This window comes from Phyllostomus discolor, chromosome 4, assembly GCF_004126475.2.
Source record: "Phyllostomus discolor isolate MPI-MPIP mPhyDis1 chromosome 4, mPhyDis1.pri.v3, whole genome shotgun sequence".
NCBI lineage: Eukaryota > Metazoa > Chordata > Mammalia > Chiroptera > Phyllostomidae > Phyllostomus > Phyllostomus discolor.
This window is the reverse complement of record NC_040906.2, coordinates 106,899,175-106,925,362: the sequence shown is the minus strand read 5'-3', so window position 1 is coordinate 106,925,362 and position 26,188 is coordinate 106,899,175. Positions and strand designations below refer to the sequence as shown.

General features: G+C 52.2%; 1 long non-coding RNA gene and 1 pseudogene across 1 annotated transcript; one reads left to right on the top strand and one right to left on the bottom strand.

The window, feature by feature from the left end:
- Window positions 1–4,663: 4,663 nt before the first annotated feature.
- LOC114494933 lies at window positions 4,664–10,607 on the bottom strand (annotated as a pseudogene).
- Window positions 10,608–10,738: 131 nt separating this feature from the next.
- Window positions 10,739–19,362, top strand: LOC118499891. Its single transcript, XR_004902434.1, has 2 exons — window positions 10,739–10,861; window positions 19,068–19,362. It is a non-coding gene; the product is annotated as an uncharacterized LOC118499891 (long non-coding RNA).
- The last annotated feature ends 6,826 nt before the right edge of the window (window positions 19,363–26,188 follow it).

Here is a 26,188-nt window from a genome sequence, read left to right as displayed (position 1 = left end):
CCCATGATCCCACAGAGAAGGGATGAGGCCATTGGCTCAGGATCCTGCTCTCTCTCCACCCTGCTCATCTACCCCAGGCTCAAACTGTCCTGATCTCCACTCATTCTCAAGAACTGGTGTCTGCAAGGACCTCCCATTCCTCTCCCCACATCTCTGCAGGCATCCTTGGCAAGGGGCCCATTGGCTCTGGCTGAGGCTGCTTGGGCCCGGCAGCTGGCCAGGACCCCAGCCCAGAACTCCCGGAGGCCTGGTTAGAAGGCTGGGGAGCAGCTGCCCTAAGCCTCCCTCCAGTGGTGATTTCCTAATCCATCCCAAGGACCCAGGTTCCTCTGCCTGACTTGGCTTCCTTATTTCGCTCAGGGAGTGAAACTTTAGATTAGCTGATATTTAAGAGGATAATTCTTTGTCATCCCAGGACTTCCCAGGGATATGGATGCCACCACCAGGGGCTTCGGCAACAAATAGACACCCTTTGTTCTCCAGGTGCCCCCCACGTCTCCTCCTGCCGAGCCCCACGTCCTAGTCTCCAAGAATTGCTTCTCTTTAGTCTCTTGCTCCGCAGCACTCGTGTCCCCCAGCAAGCTTCTACTCCTTGAGTGGGTGAAGTCAGGTAACAGGTACAGAGGAATGAAGTTTTAAAGTAATTTACACAAGAAGCTTGGGGACCAGGGAATTTCCCAGGGGATGACAGTTGGCAGTGTGGTGGCCTCTTTATGAAAGCCCTGCCGTGTTCACAAACCCTGAGAGTTCGAACCAGGCCTGCCAGCTTTCTCCTGCTTCCTTTTAAAATCGTGATCAGAGGCTGCATGAGGGAGAGCCCATCCCAACCCAGCTGTCTCTGCCTCAGCAGAGGAGCATGCTGTGAGAAACCCCCAAACCGTCTTTCTTGGGTCTAAGCATATTTTTCCAACTCTCCAAGGGAAAAGACAGAGGTTTCTATTACCCACAGTCCAGAAACGAACGCCAAGACTGCAGTTTTCTGCCAGTCTTGTTATCCGGCATCCTGCCCATTCTCTTCCACCACCCTGAAGTTCTGCAGACAAGACTCTCAGGGCCACCAGATGTTCCCCAGCTGCCTATGGCGGTGGGTGTATTCTCCTCCTGAATGATGCCTCTGGAGATCGAATGTGGCTTCTTCAAGCCAGAGTTTAGTCTCATTACTCACCTCGACGTGGGATAGCTGGCCTTCCTTAGGGGCCTCCCATTTTCTGCTCAAGTCCCAGGTTTTCCATTGTCTGTTTCTTCACTGACAGATGCCTGGTGATCTGCCTGGAGTTAGCCACAGTGCTCCCCTCCCCAGGTGTTTGCTGTGGGTGTGTGGCCCAGCGTGCTGGGCTAAGACAGGCCCCTTCCTAGTCCCCGTCCTCTTGGAGCTTACAATCTGGCAAGGGGCACAAGTCAAAGGCAGCCCCAAGGAGGGAAAGGCTGGAAATCATGCACAATGTACCTGTGAGGTCAAGGTGCAAGAGCCTGTGTGCAGGGATCCAGCTCTGTGAACCCTTTTCGCCAGATTCAGAAAAAGGCAGACTTCAGTCTAGGCTGAATCTGAGTCGTGGCAGGTGCCTAATGAATGGGGCCCGAATTGAGTCTTCCTCCCTGCATCGACAATGCAGGTGAGCTGCTTCTGGATGAGCTCAGCTGCTCCCCAGGCAGGCTGTCTGCCTTTTTCCTTCCAGAACCCACTTAGCCCCCTGGCCCTGGACCCCCCGGTCTTCCTCTGTTTATGTTCAGCCTGACGTTCTTATTGCTGTGGCATGGGTGGGAGGGGCATCTGGAACTGGGATGGAGATTTTGATGGGAAACAGAGGAGGGATTATTTGGAAGGACAACAGAAGGCAAGGCAGGCTACTTTGACAGCCAGCTGCAGCTGCCCTGCGGGAGACAGGTGCAGAGACACAAGTCACCTGTAGTGTTTCCGCCCCGCTGCAGTACTGAGGGCGAGCACCAGTCTCCCGTCTGCACAGGGAAGCTTTTCTTCCCTTGCTCTTCACCCATGGATCAGGGAGGTTTACAATAACATGGGAATGTGCTTTAAAACCTATAAAATAACAAAGGAACAAATGTAAGCTTGGATTCCATATCACTACCGCCTGAGGGTGTGTGCGTGTGGTCTCGACAGCATCCGTCTCTCCCGAGCAGCTGACCTGGCCAGGCCAGTGGCGCAGGTTCCTAATGCGGGCCCTTCAGCTGTCCAGACACGCTTAGCCGTCCACATCAGTCTCAAGTCCACAGCTCCCAGCTGCTCCTCGGCCATTATTCCCTCCTCGCTTCCCTCCCATCCTCCATCGGGTAGAATTTGGAGTCATCCTTGCACATTTCTCATTTTCATGCAAATTCCAAACAGGCATTTAACTAATGGCAGCATTCAGGCTGAGGGCAGGGTGTGAGCAAAAGGGCTGCTTCTCTGTCTTTAACTTTTCTTTGCTCCCTTAAAACACCCCACCCCATTTGTTGGCTTTTGCAGCTCCAGACACCTGCTTGCAAGGCCCTGTCTGTGCACTCAAGGGGGCCCTGGCTGGCCCTCCATGGGAGGGTGTGGGACGCTCCTCGGCCTTTTTGTGTAAATAAAACGCTACATTAATTCCAGTACAGTCTTGCACACAATCCAGCAAGACATTAGCAGATTGTGTGTCAGGAAATCTACATTCGTACTTTAGTGGGGTAGGGAGAACGGAGGGGCTGAGTCCTGGTCCCAGCTCTGCTGCCTGTTTCCCACGAGAGGACAGTAGAAATATCTGGTTGTGACACTGGGGAGCCCCACTTTGGGTCTCCTTAGTCTTGTGGTGAGGTGCAGGGCTGGCTCCTGCCTGCCCATGCATTTCTGAACAACACATGGCCTGTGGCAGTCAGTTCCTGGTGCTCCAACGGCTGAACCACAAGAAAACAGACTTTTCCTAAAGCCGAAGGGAGATTCTAGCCAGCCATGAGGAACCATTTGTGTCTTGGATTTGTATCTTACCTTCCCCTACTAGACTAAGTGGCTTGCGAGTAGGAATCAAGTGTTTTGTCCTCTATACTCCCCACAGTACTCAGTGTATATGGTGTCCCGGGAGTGAGAGAGACTGAGTCCCGGCTGCCACAGGGCAGCACCGTGCTGGGCCCTGAGGTTAGGACAGGGACGGTGTCATCCGAGAGCCCATCACCCTCCTTCCCCGCCTCTAGGAAGCCTGCTCCTCGCACTCATCAGATCAGGAACACAGCAGAGCCACCTGCAGTCTGTGAACTTTTTATTCTTTGTAAAGTGCTTGAAACATGAAGAACAAGCTCCTTATAAATGGAGTTACAACTATGAAGACACACGGCAAAGCAGAACTGGGCACGCTCCCTGCCCACCCCACCTGCAGCTCTCTTCTGCCTTGTAGCCAGGAGCAGAAATGTCCAGCAAGAACTGCGGGCTTCGACTCCAAACTCTTCCCAAGGCATTCCTGACCTGGGCGTTCCGGAGGCCCTAATCAGGGATGAGTGGAAGGTCAGTGTCAGGGCTGGGACTATATAGAACACAGAGGGACACCTAGTAGAGGAGTGACCCCCTTCCCACAGAAGAGATACCCATCCTACCCCCCAATGATGCCCCCAAACACTTTCCTCAGCTTTGACGAGTGGTCCTTAATGTTGAGGTAGATAATATTGCAGGGGCTTTCCGGATACGTGGGCCCCTCTGCTTCACCCTGGCAGGAGATACCCCTCACAGAACAAATCTCCTTCTGGGGCTTTCCCAGTGACCCCAGAGTGGCCCCAGAGGTCAGCTAACAAAAGAGGTGGCCCTAGGGGAGCTCTCACCTCCCCACCCCACAACTTTGCTAAGGAGGGTGCTCCAAGCCACCAAAGGTCCCCTGCAGATGCCTTGGGGAAGGCTGCTATTTTTCTGCAAGCAAACAGGGCTGGGCCAAAGGGCAGACACTTTATTTCAAAGTACACTGCAGCCAAGCCAGCCAAGGCCATGGGGCAGAAGGGACAGGCTGGGACAGCAGGTGGTGGATGGGTGGGAGGACAACAAAGGCTTTTTCCTAAGCATAGGCACAGTGGGCTCTCCCACTTCCAGAATGGAGTTTCTTGTCTGTCTCCTCCCCCCACCCCGCTCCAGGCCCCCTTCAAGTGGTATTATGTGAGTAAGAGAAGACAGCAGGTAGTTAAGGGAGCAGCAGCTTGGCTTGACCCTTAGCTGAAATTCACTCTAGGGGAGGGCAGAGCACGGGGCAGGGCTTCTCGTCCCGTTTCCTGTTCCTTGGGTCCTGCCAGATGGAGCCCCCTGTGCTCAACAGGGAGGGAGAAGGGCACCAATCGGGGGCGTGGCTACATCCAGAGGTGCATGACTCCACCCACGAAAGGCACATTTTAATCAGTTTCCCTAAGTTCAAATCCTGTAGCAGCAGAGTATTGACATCTGAATGGACATTGAAAACAGGGATGGAGACTTGATCCTCAAACACCAACAACCCAAAGTCCTGAGGCCAGGAGGGGCCCACACCTTGGAGGTGGGTGAAGAGATAGTCTGTCCTCACCGGCCCCAGCTCTCCACGAGTTCACACCTGACACGCACGGGAAGGTCAGGGAGGAGGGTGGGGAGTGGCCCAGAGAACGCACATCATCTCCCTCCAACTGCACCGCAGTTCCTCTGCAAACAGCTGGAGACAGTCAGACTCAGGACATGGTAGACATGACGCTACACCACATGGGCTCCTTGCTCTTGGGGAACTGATGTGAGGCTGAAGAGCTGGTACCCGGTGGCCCACAACTCCCAGACAGGTGGGCAGCTTGGTCCCTGCCGCAGCCCTAGTAATACTAGGAGCCCTCCAGGGGCTGGAGGGAGATGAAGAGGCCAAGGTTTTAGCTGGGGAAGAAGTGGCTGCCCATCCCTGTGGGGTAATAAAGCATGTCCCAGATACCTCATCAGATTGCAGCTCACCCCTGCTCTGTCTTGATGGCTAAATTCTTTGTTCCAATTTCTGGAGCCCCCTAAAGCTAAGGGGCATGAAAATAGGTGGGTAAGACCCACCTCCAGCGGGAGTCCAAAGGCCCTCCTTCTAGCCGCCCCAGCTGAGGCAGGAGGGAGGGGGAGCAAGGGCGGTGACAGAGGACGGACTACACCCTGGCCCAGGTAAGGGTGAGCTCGGCAGGGGTAGGGAGGGTGTGTGCCCTGTGTGAGCAGTGGGTCCAGCCATGCCGACCCTCCTGGGGGGTGGGAATGAGAAGGGCTACTTGGGGGAGCAGGGGGGATCTGCCGAAGGTGGGCGAGGTCCCCATGATCCACACCGGCGGCCGGGCAGTGCAGCTCTCCAGCCCTGCACCTACTGGTCCCGCAGGCTGGGCTCCCACTCCCGCTGTAGGAGCGGCCCCTGAGTCTGTCGTGGGTCAGACAGCAGAACTTGGTCCAGCACACCGGGATCCTGAGGTCAGACGGAATGAGAGTGGGCAGGGCACCCTCAGGCCTACCTGCCCACTTGCCCACCGACACCCCAGTTGTACCACCACACGCTCCTGGAGCTAACTCGGTCTCCAATGCCAGAGACAGCCTCCTGGCTTCAGGGCTCTGGGTGCGAGACCAGACCTGCTCTTTGCTCCACCCTGCCCAGCACCCTGTTTCTGACCTCAAGATGCCTGGCCTCTCTCCACAGCACCGCACGTCTGGTCTGATGCCCCATGACATCCTGCTAGGCCTCACCTTCAGCCTCTTGGTGTCCACAGTCTGGCCAACCCGGGAGGCTGGAGCTGGAGCAAGCCACGGGCTGAACGCTGCCAGATGTAACTGTCCTGAGCTACTCCGCCCACTGCTCAGGGCTGTGCTCAGACTGGGGTGGGGCTGCTTCCTGTCGGGGCCTCACAGGTGGGGATGTGGAGACAGGCAGGCGATGCATTATGGGGAGGGCTGGGCAGCACAGAAAAGCTGGGGCCACAGGTCTGCCAGACAGAGAAGGCGGCTGCCCCTGCAAAGCCAAGGCCTCAGGGCAGCTGTGCCCAGCATTCCTCAGCACCCCCACTGGCCCCTCCCCATGTCACTTCCTCAGATGACCTGGTCCCTGCACAGGGACAGCAGAGGCCTCCCAGACTCCTCTGCACCTGTACCCTGTCTTTGCCAAGGCTGCCCCCTCCATGCATCTTCCCTCCCTCCTCTCCTGTATTGTAACCTTTCTGTGGTTGAGGGGTTGACTAACCCTTCCAGCTCCCCAGTTTTCTCAGGACTGTGGGGATTCCCAGGATGTGGGACTTTCAGTGCTGAACCCAGGAAAGAGCTGGGCAAACTGGGGCACTTGGTTGCCCACCTCTCTCCACTGGTGCTTCCCCTCAGCATTTGCACCAGCCTGAAAAAAATTGGTCCTTTAACCTTGTGTTTGCCTGGCTACAGCCCTCTGTCATCCCCATGGCTTCCTCCTTCCCACTGGCCTCTCCACTCCATTCTGTCCCTGTAAGTTCTCACCTTCACCGACTCCTCCATCCACAGGACAGGACGTCAGCACTGCCCCCCCTCCAACTCCGACCATCACAAGTGCTCTTGCTGAGGCCTCTCCTCGCCTCCTGACCTCTCTGTGGCGCTGACTCTTGGACCACTCCTTCCTTTGGGCTGCTCTCCCTGCTGGGTTTTCCCCAAGCCTTTCTCTGGTTTTCCACCTTCTAATAGCCTCTTCTCAGTCTTAACTGTGAGTCAGCCTGGGGTTCTCTCCCTTCCACCTCCTCACAGGGATCTCCAGCCTGGACCTCTGCCCTGAGCTCCAGACCCAGCGGACAGTTCAGGCTGGTTTACTCCACTTGGGGTCCACCCCAGGCACGTCAGCCTCCTCGCCTGCCCTTTTCTGCACTCCCCAGTGGTGAGGGGCATCATTAACCTCCCATGGCTCTGGTCAAAACCCTGGGAGCCCCTATGAACCCCCTGCTCTGGCTTTAGCCTGGACAAACATCAGGCCAGGCTCACTAAACCTTCATGGCCACAGCTGCTAGGTCAGCTCCTCTGCAGAGAGCCCCCTCCGCCCACACCCCACTGTGCTCTGGGATCACGGTCTCAGCCTCCCTGTCAGGGCCAGAAAACAGTCTCTAACATAGCTGGCCCTGCCCTTTTGTCCTGGCCCTCCACCCCCATGCACCCCAGCCAGGGAAACAGGCTTTCTCTCACCCTTAGGCTCTTACAAAAACTGTTCCCATCTGGAATGTGTCCCTTCACCTTGGGCCTGCTAACTTCTACTCATGTTTCAAAGCTACGCAAGGCCACTTCCTCCAAGAAGCCTCCCGGATGCTTCCAGGCTAAGTGACCCTCCTCTGGGATCCTCCGGCACCCTGTACCTGTGATGGTTACACCAATTGCAAGCATAAAGCCCCTATATCAATAAACTTACCCCTAGGGGACCTCTTAAAAACCACACTTCCTTCACAAAGAATCAGGACCATTAGGGAGTAGGAGGCAAAATGGCTAAGTCAGGGCCCTGGACTCGCTGAAGAAGGGATCACCCACATCCAGGGAAGTCTATCCGTCCCTCCGGAGAGGGCTGTGGACTCAGGCTCCCAACCCGGGAAGAGGGGCGGAGAGCCCAGGCGGGGCAGGCAGTAGGGAAAAGAGCATATCTCAGTCTGTCCTGCCCCCTTAGGAGTCCGCGTAAGGGACGGAGGTGTGACGGCAGCTCTAATGCCACCTGTGGGCTGTGCTGGGTGAGGAGTGTGGGGGGGAGCACCAGTGAGGCACACAGACACCCTGAATGAGGGCCAGGAGTCCTGGGCTCCCGATCTGATGGCCCCCATGCTTCGGAGGGACCCTGAACCTGGAGCGCTCATGGACCCCATGTCCCCATCTGAGAAGCAGGGACAGCCTTATATGCCCCACCCACTTCATGACATAAGGAACATGCCAAGTGCAGACATGAAGCCACCTCTGAAGAGAAGAAAACTTCTAAACAGTAGTGAGTGTAGTTAGAAGTGCTGCTGGAATACAGCGGGCCAGCTGAGGACCCTGGGAAGCTGTGACTGCCTCCTCTCCCACACCCTGGGGGTGGCCTCACCACCTACCACTGAGTCAGCAGGTGGGGCAGCCCAGACCACCTCCCAGCCCTTCTCATCCACCTGCACTGGCCCTCGGCCTTCCCTTCATGGTTCACTGCGGTCTTCCCCACTGGACCAGAGCCCCTCGGGAATACAGGGGGCAGCGTCTTTCATCCTGCCCAGTGTCTGACACACAGCGGATGCTCGGTGAGTGTGGAGGGCTGGGCGCAGGGGCCAGGGGCTGGAGCCTCTGCTGCCCCCACACCGCCTGCCCTGCCCTGCTCAGCAGGAGCAGCAGCCACCTCTGCTCTCCCTACTTCTTCACTCAGGCCTCCTAGAGCGCCGGCACCCCTCTGGACTTTGCTGACCCGGCTAAATCACACCCTATCACCTCCTCCCGCCCCCGGTGACTTGGTCACCCTTCATCAGCTGCCCAGTGAGGTCATAGCCTCACAATTCGTCCAAAACAGGCCAATTCTGCAGCGACCGCAGTCACAGGAGCAACCACTGCCGGCTCAGCCCGCCCTGAGCACACGGGGACCGCTGGAAGGCACAGACACAAACCGAGGAGGCGTGAGGTGAGGCTACAGACCCTGTCTGCTGAGGGCCACGCTTGTGGGAAGCCTTTCTTTTTTCCTTCCCCCAGTGGTGTCTCTACTTTCCTCTCTGACCTCAGTGCCAGTCCTTCCTCTGTCCTCTGGCTCTCTGCCTTCGGCAGCCTCTGGCCCAGGGCCTGGGGTAAAGGACCGTGGCAGAAGACTGGAGGGGTGGGGGACACCTGACAAGCTTCCCTGCCCCCAGCCCCCAGCAGCTGAGTGGCCTCCCTCTCATCCCCCTTCCCCTGCTGACCTGCCTTACTTCTCCCCACTTCTTCACCCCCTACCCCAAAGTCCCAGCTTCTGGGGGCACCTGCTGGTCCAAAGTCCCAAAAGGGAGGCTGTTTCAGAGCTGTCACCACAGAAAGCTCATGACTTCAAAGTCTCCCTCCTCCAGCCTGGGTGAACAAGACCCTCCTTCACCCCTGGGGGTGCTGAGGCTGGACTGTGAACACCTCAGCCCTCGGGCTGTGTTGCCCCCTTCAACCCTTTTCCTCCAGGAGAGTGCTCTCGGGCTGGCCAACCGGCCGGCCACTTGGCACTGGGCTGTGGCTCCTCGGCAGGTCATGTCTCCAAGGGCAGAGCACAAGCAGGGAGTTTGGGGTGGCTGCAGCGTGGTCCTCTGCAAATGGGGCAGGGCATCCCCTGGGGGTGTGGCTGGCTTCCAGGAGGTAGGGAGGAAGAGGCCAGGGGTGAGGCTCCAGGCAAAGGAGAGCATGGAGAACTGTCCCTCAACCTCTATGGCCGTGGCCAGCCCAGAGCTGGAGAAAGGGTGGTGGAAAGGTGGGCCCTGGGGGAGGTGGAGGAGGCTCTTCTGGTCCAAAGTGGATGGAAGACTCCTTGGACTCTGGAAGGGATATGGACAGGAGGCTGGGAGGGGAATCTCAGCTGCTCTGAGACAAGAAAGGGTTCAAGGATCTCCCTCCAAGGCCCACAGGTCAGGCCGTTGGGAGCTGCCCAGCAGGGGCCTAAGCTCTTCTCCTGCTGGTTCCTGGCTCTGGGCCTCAGAAGCCTCAGGGCCTTCTCCTCTCTTCAGAGCCCCCCAGATCTGCTGGCTCTGAAGAGCCAGACTCTTTGAGTATGAAGGTATCGGGGCAAGACACTCAGGGCAGCTGGTGGGCAGAGATAAATAGGGCCCAGACACAGGAGGGCTGGTGCCCTCCACTTCCACTGGCCCTTCCAGCCTTGGCTCCCCAGCATAGTTCTGGAAGAACAGCTGTCAAGGTGTCTTCTCCTGTCTCTGACACTGCCACTCAGCCCCACAGTACCCTCCTCCTCCTTGTCCTGGTAATCCGAGGGTGGGAAAAGGTGGGTTGGCTTGGGAGGCAGCATGCTGGGCTGCAGCCCCTTGTCCAACATCCACTCAGGTCTGGGCTCTGGCTCCAGCTCCAGCTCCAGATGGAGAAGACCCTGGTCCCCCTCATGGCTCACAGGTTCTGGAGACTCTGGCTTCACCTGAGAAGGAGGCAGTTCATCCCTGCAGGACTGGTGAGGACATCTCAGGTGCAGGAGAAAGGGTGACCACATCCCCAGGCCAGGAACTTTCTACTATTGAGCTGCTGCACTGTATCAAGCCCCTGTAAAAGCTGGCTCCTGCCTCTGGAGGTTTCCTCATCCTGACCCTCAGGAGCATAGTGTGGGCCAGACAGCCTCTCCCACACACTGATCACTTCTGGGGAGCTAAACAGAGATGTTGCACTGCCTGCGGGACTCCCATCCTAGGGCCCTCGACTCCCTGTCTGCTTCAGAGTCTAAGGCTTACGGGTGCAGCAAGGCTGATGTGGAGGGTGAGTTGGCCCCTACAGAGTGGAGAGGTCCCAGGTTGGTGGCACTCAAGCTCTGTGGAAAGCAGGGCTGAACTAGGATGGCTCAGTCCTGTCAATTAAGAAGCCATGTTTAAAGGATGCGCAGTAGAGCAATGACTCAGAGGGATGGTGCAACCCCCTGAGCATGCGCAGTACAATGTGGCAGACAACACCTGCTTATCTGAAGGGTGAAGGGTGATGCCACCGTCTCAGAACACGTGTAGTAGAGCAACATAAGCAACATGTGCTTATTGAGGTGGCACAAAACAACGTGTGTTCATCAAAGGCTGATGCAACACCGAGTTGTACAAGAGTATGAGGGCAAAGCCTCGAAAAGGCCGCAGACACAGCCCAGAGGAGCTGAGATGACAAAGAGATGCTCCGCTGCTTTGACCGACCCCGCTCTCGCCGCCTCTGAAGCCGCCTTGGACTCTGTCTTGCAAGACACCAACCAGCTGCCTCCTGGACCTGGACCTGATCTGGACTCTTGGGACTCAGGTTCGTTATCCCCCCATTCTCTTGTGTGATGTTATTGCTGTTTCTGAGTGATTGTTATTACTGGGTTATTATAGATTTGGATTGAAGCTGTATTAATAAAAGCTGAGTGAATAGCATGGTTACCTGTGTTCACTGTTATTCATTGGTGCCGGCGTTGCCTGTAGGGCCGGTGGCCGTATAGGTGGCCCAGCGCCTCCAGTGGGCGACAAAGGCTGGAGGCTGGCTGATAGGAAAGACCACAGTGTGGATACTCATAAGGTTAGAGTATTGCTCGTGACCAGCACCCACACAAGTGAGCTAGAAATGAGGCTTCCTCTCTGCTCTGATACCCCGTTCCCAGTATGAGATCATGACTAAGAACGCCACAATCACCTACACTAAGAGCAGCAGGGGAAATGTCCCCAGTCTGCAGCCTGATGCCACACCATGTTCCCACACCTGGTGGAGGGTTTTTTTTTTATGATTAAGAACATTACAAATTTGATAAATGAAAGGGAGGTTAAATGCCATTGCTTTATGAAAAAATGCATTTTAATGTAAAAGATAGTTTGCCAAGCATTCCAGGTTTATTTGAATCAAAAACAGGGTTGGACAGTTAAAAACATGATTTTTTGAGGGCTGAGAGCCTATAGGTCTAGAACGTGTGTGCCCTGGCACAAATTCCCAAGGGCCGAAGGGCACATCTCGTTTTCCAGGTGGGACACCTGGTACACACTCCCTTAGGTCTAGAAAAACCCACATTTGAAAGGATTTTTTCTGTTCTGGTGAAAGGCTGGGCAGTTGTTCCATTAGGGTCCTATCAGGAGGGAGCATCCGCAGGCTGGCCCCACAGCATTTCCTTATGCAGCAAAAGCATGAGACGCCCAGTCATCCCGTGTGTGGGGATGGAGTTCTCGATTGTTCTTTTCCTCCCTGTCACTGTCCCACCTCCCCTGGCAGCTCCCTCACCCACCCCAAGCCCCACCCCAGTAGGGGAAGTTGGACCTGTGATTATCTTTTCAGCCTCCTTCTGGGGTCCCCGCAGGTAATTCTCGAACTTCTCCCTGAATCCCAGCTTGGATGAATAGCCCCCTTACTTGTCCCCAAATTATTGTTCTGCCTTTGAGGCTAGTCAGATTCGGACTTCGGGGTCGTGGCTATTGCAGGGGTGGTCACACAGCTTCACAGGGGTGGCGAGGGGCACTAAGGCAGCGGAAGTGGAGAAGAGGGTCTCTGGGGCTGAGCCAGGCCTCCGTGCTCGGGCCGGGGGATGTGCCCACTCAGGACAGCTGCTCCCACCTGGTTCCTGCTCCCTCGCCACTGTCATTTATTCTCGCTCTTCATTACCCCTCTTCCTCCCAATGATTCCCTTCAGCTTTGACCCTCCTCAATGCTGAGTACTTCCCAGATCAACTTTTGGAGAAGAAGAATCCATTTGTCCTGTTGCATTTCTTCACCCCAGGCCACATCTCAAGTTGGCTGTCTCAACGGGCTGCCCCAGTCAGCTCGGACCAGACCAGGGACACACAACTATGGCGCTCTCTGGGGCAGGATGGTTGTCTTTACAGGGAACCACAAGTGTGGCAAAGTTGCCACAGCAGGTCTATTCCATTGCTAATTTACCAGGTGTCTACTGAGAACTTAGCACATGCCGAGTCCTGTTCTGGGTCTGAGTGTACCACAAGGTCAGGGACCCAGACTGGCCTTTGCCTTTCCTTTCCCAGCACACAACCTCCTGGACTGTGGCGGGCTCCTCTTTAAGAGGTAGGAGAAGGGGGTGTCTACAGAACACAGAATTGTATGGTGGATCAAGCAGAGCCAAAAGAACTCATCCCACCCCTGCTGCTTGCTGCAGATGGGGAAACTGAGGGACAGAGGAGTGGCATAGCCAAGGGCTCCTGGCTGCAGGGCTGAGCGTGGCCTTGTCTGTCTTCATTTCAGGGAAGTGTCCATCAGGTTTCCCTTTGAGTTGCAGAGGGAAAGGGGAGCCCTGAGCTCCTGATCCTGTAATTTTTCTGCTCCTGCATCTTCTCTCTTCCTGTATGCACCCTCCCAGGCCTCTCCTGACTGTGCCCAGCCCCAGCTAATGTTTGTGGACAAGGTGGGGAGGGTGTTTGAGACCAGGGGGCCTGGGGGCCCAGTTCATCAAATGAGGAGCCCAAGTCAGGCCCAAACCCTCTGAGAAGCCAGATGGGCTGCTCCCCCATTTCTCAGACTTTGCTATCAGCTCTGGGGCCACTTCTGTCACCATGTATTGATAAATGAGTTTTAAACTCTGAGGGAGGTTTGCTTAAAACAGGACACGCCCTGCACTGATGTTCACAAGTGACATCTGCACTGGAGACATAGGTTCCTGCCCCTCAGGTCACTTGGGATGTACACAGAGATCTTTCTAGGATAAATCAGCCACTTCTTTCTGCCCTGACTGGTGTGACTCAGCAGACTGAGTGTGAGCCTGTAAACGAAAAGATTGCTGGTTCGATTCCCAGTCAGGCACATGCCTGGGTTGCACCAGGTCCCCAGGCGGGGGAGTGTCAAAGGGAACCGACCATGTTTCTCTCACACATTGACATTTCTCTCCCTCTCTTTCTCCCTCCCATCCCCTCTCTCTAAAAATAAATAAAATCTTTTAAAAATACATTTTATTGATTATGCTATTACAGCTGTCCCATTTCCCCCTTCACTCCTCTCCACCCTGTACCCCCTCTCCCACCCACATCCCCCCCTTCAGTTCATGTCCATGTGTCATACTTACAAGTTCTTTAGCTTCTACATTTCTCATACTATTCTTACCCAACCCCTATCTATTTTCAACCTACAATATATGCTACTTATTCTCTGTACCTTTTCCCCCTCTCTCCTCCTCCCATTCCCCTGTTGCTAACCCTCCGTGTGATCTCCATTTCTGTGGTTCTGTTCCTGTTCTAGTTGTTTGCTTAGTTTCTTTTGGTTTTGCTTTAGGTGTGGTTGTTAATTGTGAGTTTGCTGTCCTTTTACTATACATGTTTTTTTATCTTCTTTTCTTAGATAAGTCCCTTTAACATTTCATAAAATAAGGGCTTGGTGATGCTAAACTCCTTTAACTTGACCTTATCTGAGAAGCACTTTATCTGCCCTTCCATTCTAAATGAAAGCTGGATAGAGCAATCTAGGATATAGGTCCTTGTCTTTCATGACTTGGAATACTTCTTTCCAGCCCCTTCTTGCCTGTAAGATCTCTTTTGAAAAATCAGCTGACAATCTGATGGGAACTCCTTTGTAGGTAACTATCCCCTTTTCTCTTGCTGCTTCTAGGATTCTCTCCTTCATTTTTACCTTGGCTAATGTAATTATGATGTGCCTTGGTGTGTTTCTTCTTGGGTCCAACTTCTTTGGGACTCTCTGAGCTTCCTGGACTTCCTGGAAATCTATTTCCTTTGCCAGAATGGGGAAGTTCTCCTTTATTATTTGTTTAAATACGTTTTCAATCTGTTGCTCTACCTCTTCCCCTTCTGGTACCCCTATAATTCAGATGTTGAAATGTTTAAAGATGTCCTGGAGGTTCCTAAGCCTGTCCTCATTTTTTTGAATTCTTATTACTGCATTCTTTCCTGTTTGGTTGTTTCCTTCTTCCTTCTGGTCCACTCTATTGTTTTGAGTTCCAGTTTCCTTCCCATCACTATTGGTTTCCTGTGCATTTTCCTTCATTTCTTTTATGGGAACCTGCATTTGTTCATCTAATTTGCCACCAAAATCAACCAATTCTGTGAGCTTCCTGATCACCAGTGTTTTGAACTGTGCATCTGATAGGTTAGCTATCTCTCGGTCGCTTAAAAGGATGAGTTCTGGGGCATTGATTTATTCTTCTGTTTGAGCCATCTCTCTCTCTCTCTCTTTTTTTTTTTTTTTTTTTGGTCTGGTTGCTCCTGTTACAGTGAGGGGCGGAGCCTTAGGTGTTCACCAGGGCTGGGCACCCTGGTTGCTAGATTGTGACGTTGTATGTGGGGGAGGGGTCGAGAGGGAACAATGGTGGTAGCTCCATTCTCCGTGGGACCTCAGTCCCTTCTCTGGGATCCTGGGTTGCACGCTCTGCCCTGCTCCACAATCGCCGCCTCACTGGGTCTGCCAGCTGCTGCTTGCGTACTCAGGGTCCACCAGCTGCAATCTTGTGTGCCCCAGATGCCCTACACGCCCCCTGTTGCCTTATGCGCCCAACTCCCTCTGCTCTCCGCACCTTGACCCGTGCCTGGCTGCTCGTCTTCACCCCTTCTACTGGTCTGGATGAACGGGTCTATTTCAACTTCTTGGCTGTCCGACTTCCATTCAGATAAATTTTCTGTCAGTTCTGGGTGTTATTCTGCCTTTAAATTGTTGTTGTTCCAATCTTGGTTGTGCGTGGAGGTACAGTGCATCCACCTTTGCCTCCATCTTGGCTGGTAGTCATAAAATCTTTAAAAAAATAAATTGTAGTAGTATACACATAAAAAATATTATCGTTTTTAATCACTAAAAAAGAATCAGTCACTTCTTTCTTAGCCCCAAATCATGGGTGTGGCTTCAGTCCATCCAATTCCCTCCAATTTGATCCTTCTCATGTTCCATTCCAGGCCATCTGATTGTTTGTGCTAGGCTCCCTAATGCTGCCACTATCCTTAACCTGAGGCAGGATCATCCCTTGTTCCCCTGGCACCTCCTGTCTTATCATCACCCTAGTCCAGTCACAACATTGTCCTCCAGGGTGGACCAACAGGGAGAGATGGAGAGAGAATGAGAAGAGGATGGTCCTGATAGGGAGGCCCAGATCTGGCTCCCAGCTGGAATGCAGATTGGTGCCACAGGAAACTCTCTAGAAACTTACAGGCCTGGCCACCTCCCAGAGATTTGGATCAGTGAGTCTAGGGGGCCCATGTTGAGCTTGCCTGTCCTAAGTGGTGGACCAGGGGAGAAAAGAGAAAGACTTCTACTCACTACACCACCAGTTTCCAAATCTCAATCTCTCTCCCCCACCCCCCACCCCCACCACACACACACACGAGGTACAGAGAGAAATTGTGTTAGGGAACGGTTGCCTCCAATTATTACCAAACTTTTGCAAAACAAGAAAAAACAAAGAAATAAAAGCAGTAGATAATTAAGTACATAATTGTACACACCACTTGTTAATTAAGCTTTTACTCCTAGAACCTGACAGAATCTGCTTATAAGGTGATAGCATGAGGGAAATGTGGCATCTGGCAGGCCATCTGCAACACGAATGCTTTGTTGATGAAACCTCCCTGCCCCGCAAAAAGAATGAGATGCTAAATGTTGTTTTCTGGAGTGGAGAGATATGTCTTCATTCCATGCAGAAAATAAGCTGCCGGCTCTGAGTTAAGATGAAAGAATACCAGGCAGAGCCAAGGGGCTCAGTCCGCCATAGCCGTGCCTGCCGCCTGCACGCATGCGATGCCTGCCTCTGCTGCCAGGAGCCTCCGGGGCCCCTTTGGCTGCTTAGCTGTCTGAGAGCAGCTCCTAAGGACCAATGATGCACAGAGGAGAGGTGGCCTAGCCCAAGGTTGTGACCAGCTCTCCTCTGAAATGCCCCTAATCTTAATGTGCAGGGAGTCATAGACCTGGCAACAGTCTCCCCCAACCCCCAAAATTATCATTTTAATGTATAATCAATATAAATTGTTAATGAAATATTTTGTATTCTTTTTGTGTATACAGAATTCTGAAACTCACTCTATTTTATACTTCCAGTACATCATAACTCAAGAGCAGCCATATTTTAGGTGCTCAATACCCACATGGGGCAAGTAGCTGCCATGCAGGTCTAAGGGCTCTGAGCCCCCGACTTCAGGTGGGTGAAGTGCTTGACCCCCATCTCTGCCAGAGACTAGGGAGCACTCCTTCCAGCCCCAAGGTAAGGAGAGACAGTGCCCTGAGAAGGAACAGAGGTGTGCAAGAAGGGACTATGGACAGTCTTGAGAAAAGTGCATTGGTGGGGACATTGCTAGTCTTCTGTTTCATTTGAGCTTCTGGTCTCAAAGGTCCTTGACCTCTCCAAGCCCATTTCCCTGACTGTAAAATTGAGATAAATTGCCTACCGTGGCTGCTGCACTGGGTTGATATAAGACCTGGTAGAATGGTGCAAAAAGTACATGAAACAGTGTGAGGTTTACATATGGGTAGAATGGCTGTTGTTATTAATAATAAGCTTTGAGGATCATGAGCTCACAACTTCCACTTTGAACTCACCCCCAACCTGCCTCCAAGCCACACTGCAGCATGGCCTGCCCCAAGCCCTGGGCTCCATCCTTGGTCCTCCAGGCAGTGTCCACACTACTCCATCCCCAGGGCCTTCCCAGATCTGCTGCTCAGGCTCTTACAGTCTACACAAGTGTCCTCGCAGAAACTGGCAACTGGAAGGGGGGCCACCTGGGAAATGGGGCTCTTGGGGGTCAACAGGTGGCTGGCCTCCTGGAGACAGGCTTGTTGGAAACACAACAGGGCTCTCAGCCCGCACCCACTTCTGGCTTTGCTTCTTCCCACCTGCTTCCTCCTCAGGATACAGCACCCCCGACAGAGAGGGAGCTGCCTTGGTCTCATACTCACCCTCAGTCCTGTTAGTGAGGTCACATAGTACAAAGCATGGTGGCCTGTGTCACAGAGGGAGAAAAGCACCTTTCTTGTCCCCTAGTTCAGAACTGCCCTCTGCCCAGACTTAGGACAGGACCCTAGCCTTTTTCTTCTGGACCCAAAAGTGGGGGGATCCCCTCTACCTCTACTGGGGGGCATCTGTTGTACTCAGGGATGACTTTCTCTTCCACAAGTATTCCAAGAAATCCCTTGTTAGGCCATGGAGACATGGCTGCCTTGCTTGTAGGCTCATCACCTCCCACCCTACCTGCCTCTCCTGCAGGGCCCACTGCCCTGTGCTCCACGGTGAGCTCATGGTCCCTCTCCTGTGACTGCCCTGGCCCTTTGGTCAGTGGCTAATTCTGCCACACACTCAGCCCCTGAGAGGCCCCTGCTCTTGTCACATTACAGGGACTCTGTGAGACCTGAGTCTGACCCCTGGAAGGTTGGACCATGGTGGGCCGTCATCCATGGGTGATTGAACTGAACAGGTAGTGATGTCCAAATGCCTTCATTGGCCTTTCCTGGGGACAGGACACATGGACATAGAGCATCTCATTCCTTTCTCCCAACAACCCTGTAGGGAGGGGGCTATAGAGACAGTAGGGATGTGGGGGGATGGGGAGCCCTGTACTCCAGGCTGGTGGATAACATTGTTCATCCCAGAAAAGACAAAGTGAGCGCTATACTCAACAATTCATGTCTCTATGGATTTATTGTTCTCTCTTCATTTTACCAAGAAAGAAAACTGGGCCTATTGTAATCCATAACTTCATCACATAAGAAAATTGGGCCTATTGTAATCCATAACTTCATCACATAAACAGATTCTTAGCTTGAAGCCATCCCCAGGTGATGGAGTCCAATCTCCCACTTTTTATTGATAAAGAGTATCAGGCCCTTGGGGCAGGAGTGAATTGTAGAAGGTCACCAAGCAATGGGAGCACAGAATAGCAATGCAGGGGCCTGGGGCCCTGAACATCAAACAGGTGGAGACGGTAAGGAGGTGGCAGGGGAGGAAAAGCCAGTTTCACTGCTGAGAAGGTGGTTTCCAGGACAGGACAATAAGTCTCCAGGGAGGGGCAAAGGCTGCTATATTTCTAAGATACTGTTTAGGACCAGAGCTCCTATTGGACATAGTTTTCCTGATCAGCTGGGATGTCTTAGCAGAAAAAATGTGGAACTAGGACTAGGTATGGGATGGAACGTGGGAGATAGGAAGTGGAAGCCAGAGAGCAAAGCCAAAGAGAAGCTGAACATCAGGCCCAGACTGCAGACATGGGCTTCGGTCTTGAAGCTTAATGGAGGAGAGCCCTCCAAAGACACCAAAGCCTGAGCTTGGCTCTGAGCTGGTTTGGCCTTGCCAGCACACTGCCAGTGAAATTAAATTCAGCACAGTTCCTAGGCTGAGCCCCAGGACTTTCACAAGAGGACCACCAACCCGTTGGAAGGAAGGGGCACATGGTCTCCAAAACTTGGCATCTCTTGGTTGACGGGGTAGAAGAGAGGAGCACCCTTTTAAAAGGACAAAAAGCTCTTTTCAGGCCCTCTTTACCAGAGCTAGCTGTCCTTTCCTTGACCCTGTCAGGTGTAACTAAATGTTGTTTTCCTGAGCCTCTATTCTCAGGATGGGATATTACCAAAAGCTCCCTAAAGGCTCAGATGTTCTGAAAACTTGTAAAACAGGACATGCCATATCGCAAGACTGGACCCTCAACCTAAAGGTAACATCGAAACAAGTGGAAGTCCGCACAAAATCAACTGAAGCATCCTATTCTGTGACAGCCCTGATTACTCTACTGCAAATCCCTCACCCTTTATAACCCAATAAAATCTCACAGCCCCAACCTTTTGGGGCCAGTGCAACTCTGCACTTAGGCCCCTTTCCTCTCTTGGAAAGTGAATAAACTTTGCTCTCCATATTTTCTATTATTCATGAAATCTTTCACAGCCCACATTACTGACCATCCTAACAAATCTGCACTCTTTAAAATGAGTAGTTGGAAAGGTGAAGAAATTGATGTGGGGAGGGAGGTGCATTCTGGGATGGTGGCCCCAAGCAGGAGTGAAGGAGTCAATAGGTGAGGGGTCCTTGCTGTAGGCTTGGGACCCATCTCTCTTCCTCCCATCTTACCCATGCAAGCAGTTTCAGATATTCTCCATGGGGTGTGGGGTGCCTGACAAGGGCCTGGGATAGCAGGCAGAAGCACAGAATTTCCACTGGCCTTCCCAGCACCCCCTTCCCACCCCATCTTGTACACAGTCCCCTCAGGGATGGCTCTCCAGCCAGCCCAGCATGGCCACCTTGCAGGTGGCCCTAGCACCACTGGAAGTCTCAATCTGCCATAATCCTATTTTAAGTTGCCACATGCAGTTTAAGCTCTCTTTGGAGCCAGCACCCATGATGGCATAAAGGTATGCAGCCATTCTTCTTTGGACCACCTGGCAGCTGCTCTGGGCCACCCATCAAGTCCTCTGCTATGGCTTCCCACCTTCTTTTTCTACCCTGCTCCAGAGGTCCTTCAAGCCAGGCCTCTTGTCAGCCAATGGAAAAGGCCCAGGTAGGAGCCAAGGGACTTGCCTTCACAACCTCAGTTGAGCATCACCTGCAGGGCTGGGATCTCCCAGCTTCCTCTCACTCCTACCCACTTTGTCCCCACCTTGGCTTCTCAGGCAAGCTCCAGAAAAAGAAACACATTTGCAGCCCTATGGCTCCCCTCCCCTGAGACTGCTGACCTGAGCTGACCACAGCCTCACCTCGTTGTGGGTCCCTTCCCCCCACGTGCTTCCTCTCCCCTGCACAGGAGATGCATGTGGCTTCCAGGCTGCAGTGCCATCCATGGCCCCTCTTCATGGGCGAGGAAGTCCTGTTTGGGGCCTCCCCCCTGCAGACTCTTCTTATTTGCAGTTGCTTGTAATGAAAAATCTAGACAGGTGGGATGGGGGGGACACGGATCAGGCAGGGGCAAAGGAGGTAAAGCGAACCAGTGCAGCCATGGAGAAGAAACTTCTCAGGGGAAGTTGGAGATAACATTCTCCAGGAACAAACACACTCTCTTAACCCTTGGATATTGGAGATTAACGGCCCACAGGATGTGGAGTTGCTCTCAGAGAATCTTGCTCAGGAATAATATGAATTGGTTGCCCTGGGTATAGTAATCAAACCAAACAACTCTGCAGTATAGGTACTTGTATTTTTTTTCTTTATTAGAAGGAACATAGTGTAAAAGAAGAGCTTTCACATTTTCCTTTTCTGTCTTCACACGTGAGAAAATAATTTGGTGCCTTGGATAGATTCCCTTTGAATGGTGTGCACAGGATAATGGTCCTGTTGCCTTCTGCCCTCCTATTGCTTTTCCACCTGATCCAGCTGACTCTTTGGGCATCTTTAGAGAAATTTCTAAGACAGTGATCCAGGAAATCATCTCACCTATCCCCCTACCTCTGGTGAGACCCCAACTCACCCCTAACCATCTCAGACAAAGAAGGGATGGTCTTGTGCTCTAATTGTTCAAAGCCAGAGACCAGTGTATCCCTAACTTGCCCTCCCCAAGACTGTGGGCCCCTTTCTGACTCACCTCCCCTGCTTTGGGCTGGCAGGGCAGGCTTTCCATGCATTCACCCAACCATTCATTCACTCATTTGTCCACCCCACAGTGCACAACTGCTATATGCCCAGTGATCCTCATATTACCACTAAGGAGGGGTGGGTCTGGAATTTCTCAGAGAGTCTCAGCTGAATATAATTTCATTTTTTTAAGTGAAAGTGATAGTCTAATAAATCACTTAATGGACCTATTCTTTTTTAAACCTTTGCATGAGTGATGTCACAAAGGCTGCAAGTTTGATTTTTGCTTCCAGATGGACAGTGACAGAGGGGGAACACCTCAGCACTGCACTTGTGGAATGGAAGGGTGCTCCTGGGTCGGGGTCATGGGCAGGGCCAGCAGCTGTCTAAACTGCCACCAACCCTCCACCGGGGACTGAGGCCATGTTCCCAGCCTTAGAAAAAGGGAATCTAAATGTCTGGTGGCTCAGAAGGGACTGGGCCTGAGGTCCTGGTTCACAGGCTGTAATCTCCCGAGGGACCTGTTTCTAAAAACCAGAATGCCAGTTATCCACTTGCACTGAGAAATGTAACTGTCGTGGGACTGAGGCAGGTTGGTAAGAAACTAGAAAAATCCCCTGGCAAGGAGAATGAGGAAACTGAGACAAATGGCTGAACAGCCAAAACAGCTGAATCATTAACAGCCAGCTGATAAATCTCAAGACTTTACCCTCCTTGACCAAAGATCCCTGAGAGCAGGTAGTTTAAACCTATCCTCCCCAGCCAAAGATAGATCTAAGAGCAGAGGGTTTAAATCACCTTAGTCAGGAAGATAAATGACAACAGCAACAAAGAGCCAGATTAATCCAAGATAAAGATGAAACTAACTGGAGACTGACCCCTCACCCTACTGTATGTGGGGTCATTTTGATGCATCAGCAAACTAAAGACACACATAGAAATCTAATGAGTATTCTGTTGAGATCCTCCTCTGGGGCCTCCCCTGAAGTTCCTGCCTGTAGAAAACAGGTAAAAACCCTCAGGACAAAGGATGCCAGAGCATGCTCTCCATCGAGCACGCCTGCCCATGTTTCTTTCCTGAGGTGTGTACTTTTGGTTTCTTTAATTTAAGCTTTAGTAAACTTACTCTTTCACCTGGATTTGAGTCTTGAATTTTTTCCTGCTCTCTTCAAGCACCTGCTCATCCAGAACCATGTAGGGTAAGGACTTGCCTTGGCTAGGGCCCGCTCTGGCGACCCTTCTGCACACTCTCCCTATAGGTCTGTCCATCTGGGGACAGGAAACATAACTGGAAGCTTGTGGCAGGAATCAGGTTGGAGGGGGAGGCCCATGGAGCTGCATATGTGTACGTAGTTCTTTACTGAAAAGTGCTGACACCAAACAAAACAGCCGTGGAGGGACTGTGGCGACCAGGCAGAGGGAAACCTCTGGCCGCAGTGGGGCTGTTTGCCCTTGTTCTCAGCTGCCCAGTGTCTGAACCCCCTTCTGCCTGGAGAACCGCCCCCACCACCACTACCAATAATAAGCAGAAAGTCTGCCTCTTTTTACTGAAATGCAAAGTATCAGATACTTTTCCAAACTCCTTTGTGGCTTGGCTAGGGTACGAGCCCCAGTCTGTACTTGTGGTATGTAGCGCCTCAGGCCTTGAGTCGGTGGCTAGAGATGGGAGAAGCCTCCATTCTGCGACAGTGGTGGCCTGGCCGTGTCAGGTTTCCAAAGCAGCTGTTTTTCCAGAGGCATCCAGCAGCTCTCCAACATCTGCGCCTGTCTGTTTGCTGTGCAAGCTGCAGAGGCCCTGTGGGATTTGAGACTGCTTGGTCCACTGCATCCGGGTTGAATTCTCTGGCCCTTGCAGAGTTTGAGCTTCCTGGGGTCTTTTAATAAATTCCATTTCTGCTCAGATTCACTGGTGTCATTCTCTGTGACCTGAAGGTAAGAACCCTCCTGATAGATGACCCTCTGGCACCGCACCAGTCAGCTGTCCAGAGTCACGCAGCTGGTGGGTGGCACAGCTTGGAAAAGTCCTGAGTGAGCCGTGTCACCTCGCCTGCCCCGCTGTCTGCCCAGCGAGTGGTAGAAGGGAGCTGATGAGTGCCGTGTGAGTGTGGAGGAGGGACCCGTCCCTGCCAGGTGTGGTGGCCAGAACTGGCCAGAACTGGAGACAGTGGGCCAGAAAGGTGAGCAAAATACATGCTCTGAGAGGGAAGAGGATGGTTTTCTGGGGAAGACACACTAGACTGATTCTGACCCTTTGGGCAATAGAATCAGCAATGGTTCTGGGATCATGGTCATGGCCCCTGTGTCAATGTGTCACCCCCAGTTCCTGGCTCTGAGCTGACAGCAATGGGGAACAGAAAACTGAGCAGTTGGCAATAATTAATTGCTAAGATGCAAAGAAAAATTGTTTTGAATATAGATATAGCATTATAGATATGATGCAATTAGGAATATGATTCAGAACTTATGAAAATATTATTTATATTGATTTATTCCCAGAGCCATCAAGACTCCTTGAAAATAATTAAAGTTGACATTTCCATTGCTGAAGCTAAATGTTGATATCATAAAATTAAAATTATATGCCTGGGGTGGGCTGTACTCTAGAAGGCATTAAAACAAACACCAACATCTACAGCTCTCCCTTCAGCCAATGCCCCTCCACCCTGCCTGCCCCCCACAACCCCCCATCCAGCAGCTGCCAATGGAGAGGCCTAGAAGGATGGGGCTCAGCCAGGGCTGTGAGCCAGGGAGGGGCAGGATCCAAACGGGGAGCAGCTCAGCCAGGTCCTGGTAGCAACTGAGCTGCCGAATTCCTGCTGGACTTGGATGGGGAAATGAAGTTAGAGAGGGAGAGAGCAAGAGAGAGAGAGGGACGGGAGGGGAGAGGGAAGTCTTCCCTACTCCTATAAAGACAAAGCTGCAGCCTCCTTGGTTTCAGCTGAAGGCCAGTCTCCACTTTTCTGGAGGCAGCCCGTGGCCAATAGGGTCTTTACTTATTAATGACTTCACAAGAGCCAGTTGTCTCCTCTCTGGGGCCCATGCCCCGATTGTCATCTTCTTCTTCAAAGGCGAGCCTCTTGTGCTCACCTCCACAAAACCCTAGAGTGGGGGAAGATGCTCTAAGAATTTTAAAACAGTAAGATGGGAGGCCCTGGCAGGGTAGGTCAGTTGGCTAGAGTATTGTCCCAATACACCAAGGTTGTGGGTTTGATCCCCCGTCAGGGCACATACAAGAATCAACGAATGAGTGCATAAATAAGTGGGACAACAAATCAATGTTTCTCTCTCTCTCCTTCCCTCCCTCCCTCTCCCTCTTCCCTCTCTCTAAAATTCATAAATAAAAAAATAAAAATACAAATAAAACAGCAAGATGGGGAGGACCCAGTGTATGGCAGGCAGTGAAGGGCAAGGGTCTAGAAGCTCTTGTTTGAGTTATATCCATGGATATGTAGGTACCGTGTAATATTTATTTCATAAAACAATTTGAAGCCTACCTATTGCAAGCAGGATTTGTCCAGAGTTTTGCATCTCCACATCAGTTTCTGAAGTTGGGTGGAAATCAACCTATTATCCTTGTTAATTTCTATTTTGATCCCAGGATGTGTTCCTGAGAGCTGGGATAGGATGGAGGAGGGGGCAGAACCAGGTTAACGTACACACACTCACACATGGGCACACACTCAGATGCTACAAACACAAAGCCCAGCAAAGACTCAGTTTTGTACTTTGCCTGTATGCTCTCTGTGTGCATTTACTGGCCCTGCACAGCCCCTGCAGAAAACGTCAGTCAAAGGGACAACCTAGGTACCTGAATTTAATGCTCATTAAAAACCCACAGACATGCAAGTCACCCACAGATTTTCTCTCATTGGAAACTTCTATCAGCAGCAAGTGCTAAAGCAGGAGTTTCACGGTGCTGCTAAAAAATCAGCATATCCATTCCACTGCTCTCAAGTGTTGCTCGGAGGGCATTTCTTAGCGTGAACTATTGCTGTGCAGTATTGCCTGAATTTGGTCGTTTTCAGCACACCTTGAAGCATCCATTGTATTCCACGGTCTGTGGTAAGCACTGGGGATTTTGAGACCTAATAGCCAAGTCCCGATCTCAAATTGCCTCCTCTGGTAGGAGAGAGAGGCCAGGCAACCGTGACAACTCAGGGTCCTGGAAGCACGCTCAGACAGCTGCAGGCACCAAGGTCGGTGGACCAGATTTGACCAGCTGAGGGAAAGAAGCACACAGTGCTAGCAGCCATGCAGGACCAGCGGGGGAAGGCAGAGCAGAGATAGGCAAGAAACACAGTCTTGAGGACACTGTTGAGCTCCTGCATCAAGCCTTGCCCTCAGGTCACTTGCCCTCTGAGCTCATTCAATACATGACTCAGGAAGCCAAACTGTGATAGATTTTGTCACTTGCAATGGAAAGTAGACAGCACGTGATCTTACCCATTCTGTACCCAAGGCTAAAGGTCCTTTATGTGAAGAACCTTCCCTGGGCCACCAGGCTGGCGTGGAAACAAAGCCACAGGATAGGGAGATGGTCCTGGCCCACCCAGGGTCTCAGAGTTCACAGCCTTTTTGGTGAGAATTTGTGGGAAGAAGTATCATTAAAAATATATCAAGAATTTTATCATACTAAACAGAGTAATGTGTAGGTAATGAGAAAAGTGTTCCCTCTTCTCTGACTAGGTCTATCCCCTAGCTAATGTTTGATGACAATAATAAAAAAATAACATTTTATGAGCATCTAGTTGTGTCAAGACTGGCACTAAGCACAGTACATGTGCTAACTCCTGTCACCAACTTCACAACCGCCCCCGGGGGGAGTCATGGTTACAATTCTTTTTTATGTGTAAGGCCACGGAGGCACAAAGTGGAGAGGTAAGAGCCCAAAGTCACTCGGCCCACCCACGGGTGTGGCCAGGCTCTGTCTCAGCAGGTGGAGGCCTGGGACAGGGCAAACCACTTTTGTCTCCCTCTGACCACCTTTCCTCCCAAGTCCTGGCTGTGCTTCCATGAGGCTTCTAGAAGCTCATAATCAGTGCCTTCACAACCTTCATGTCAACAGGCTTCCTTAAAGTTTGTTATGTTAAAACAAATAAAAAAACCAATATTGTTTTTGCTCAAAAACAAAATTCAGCTGAGTAAATGGGGAGATTTAATTGGTTTTATTAAATGATTCA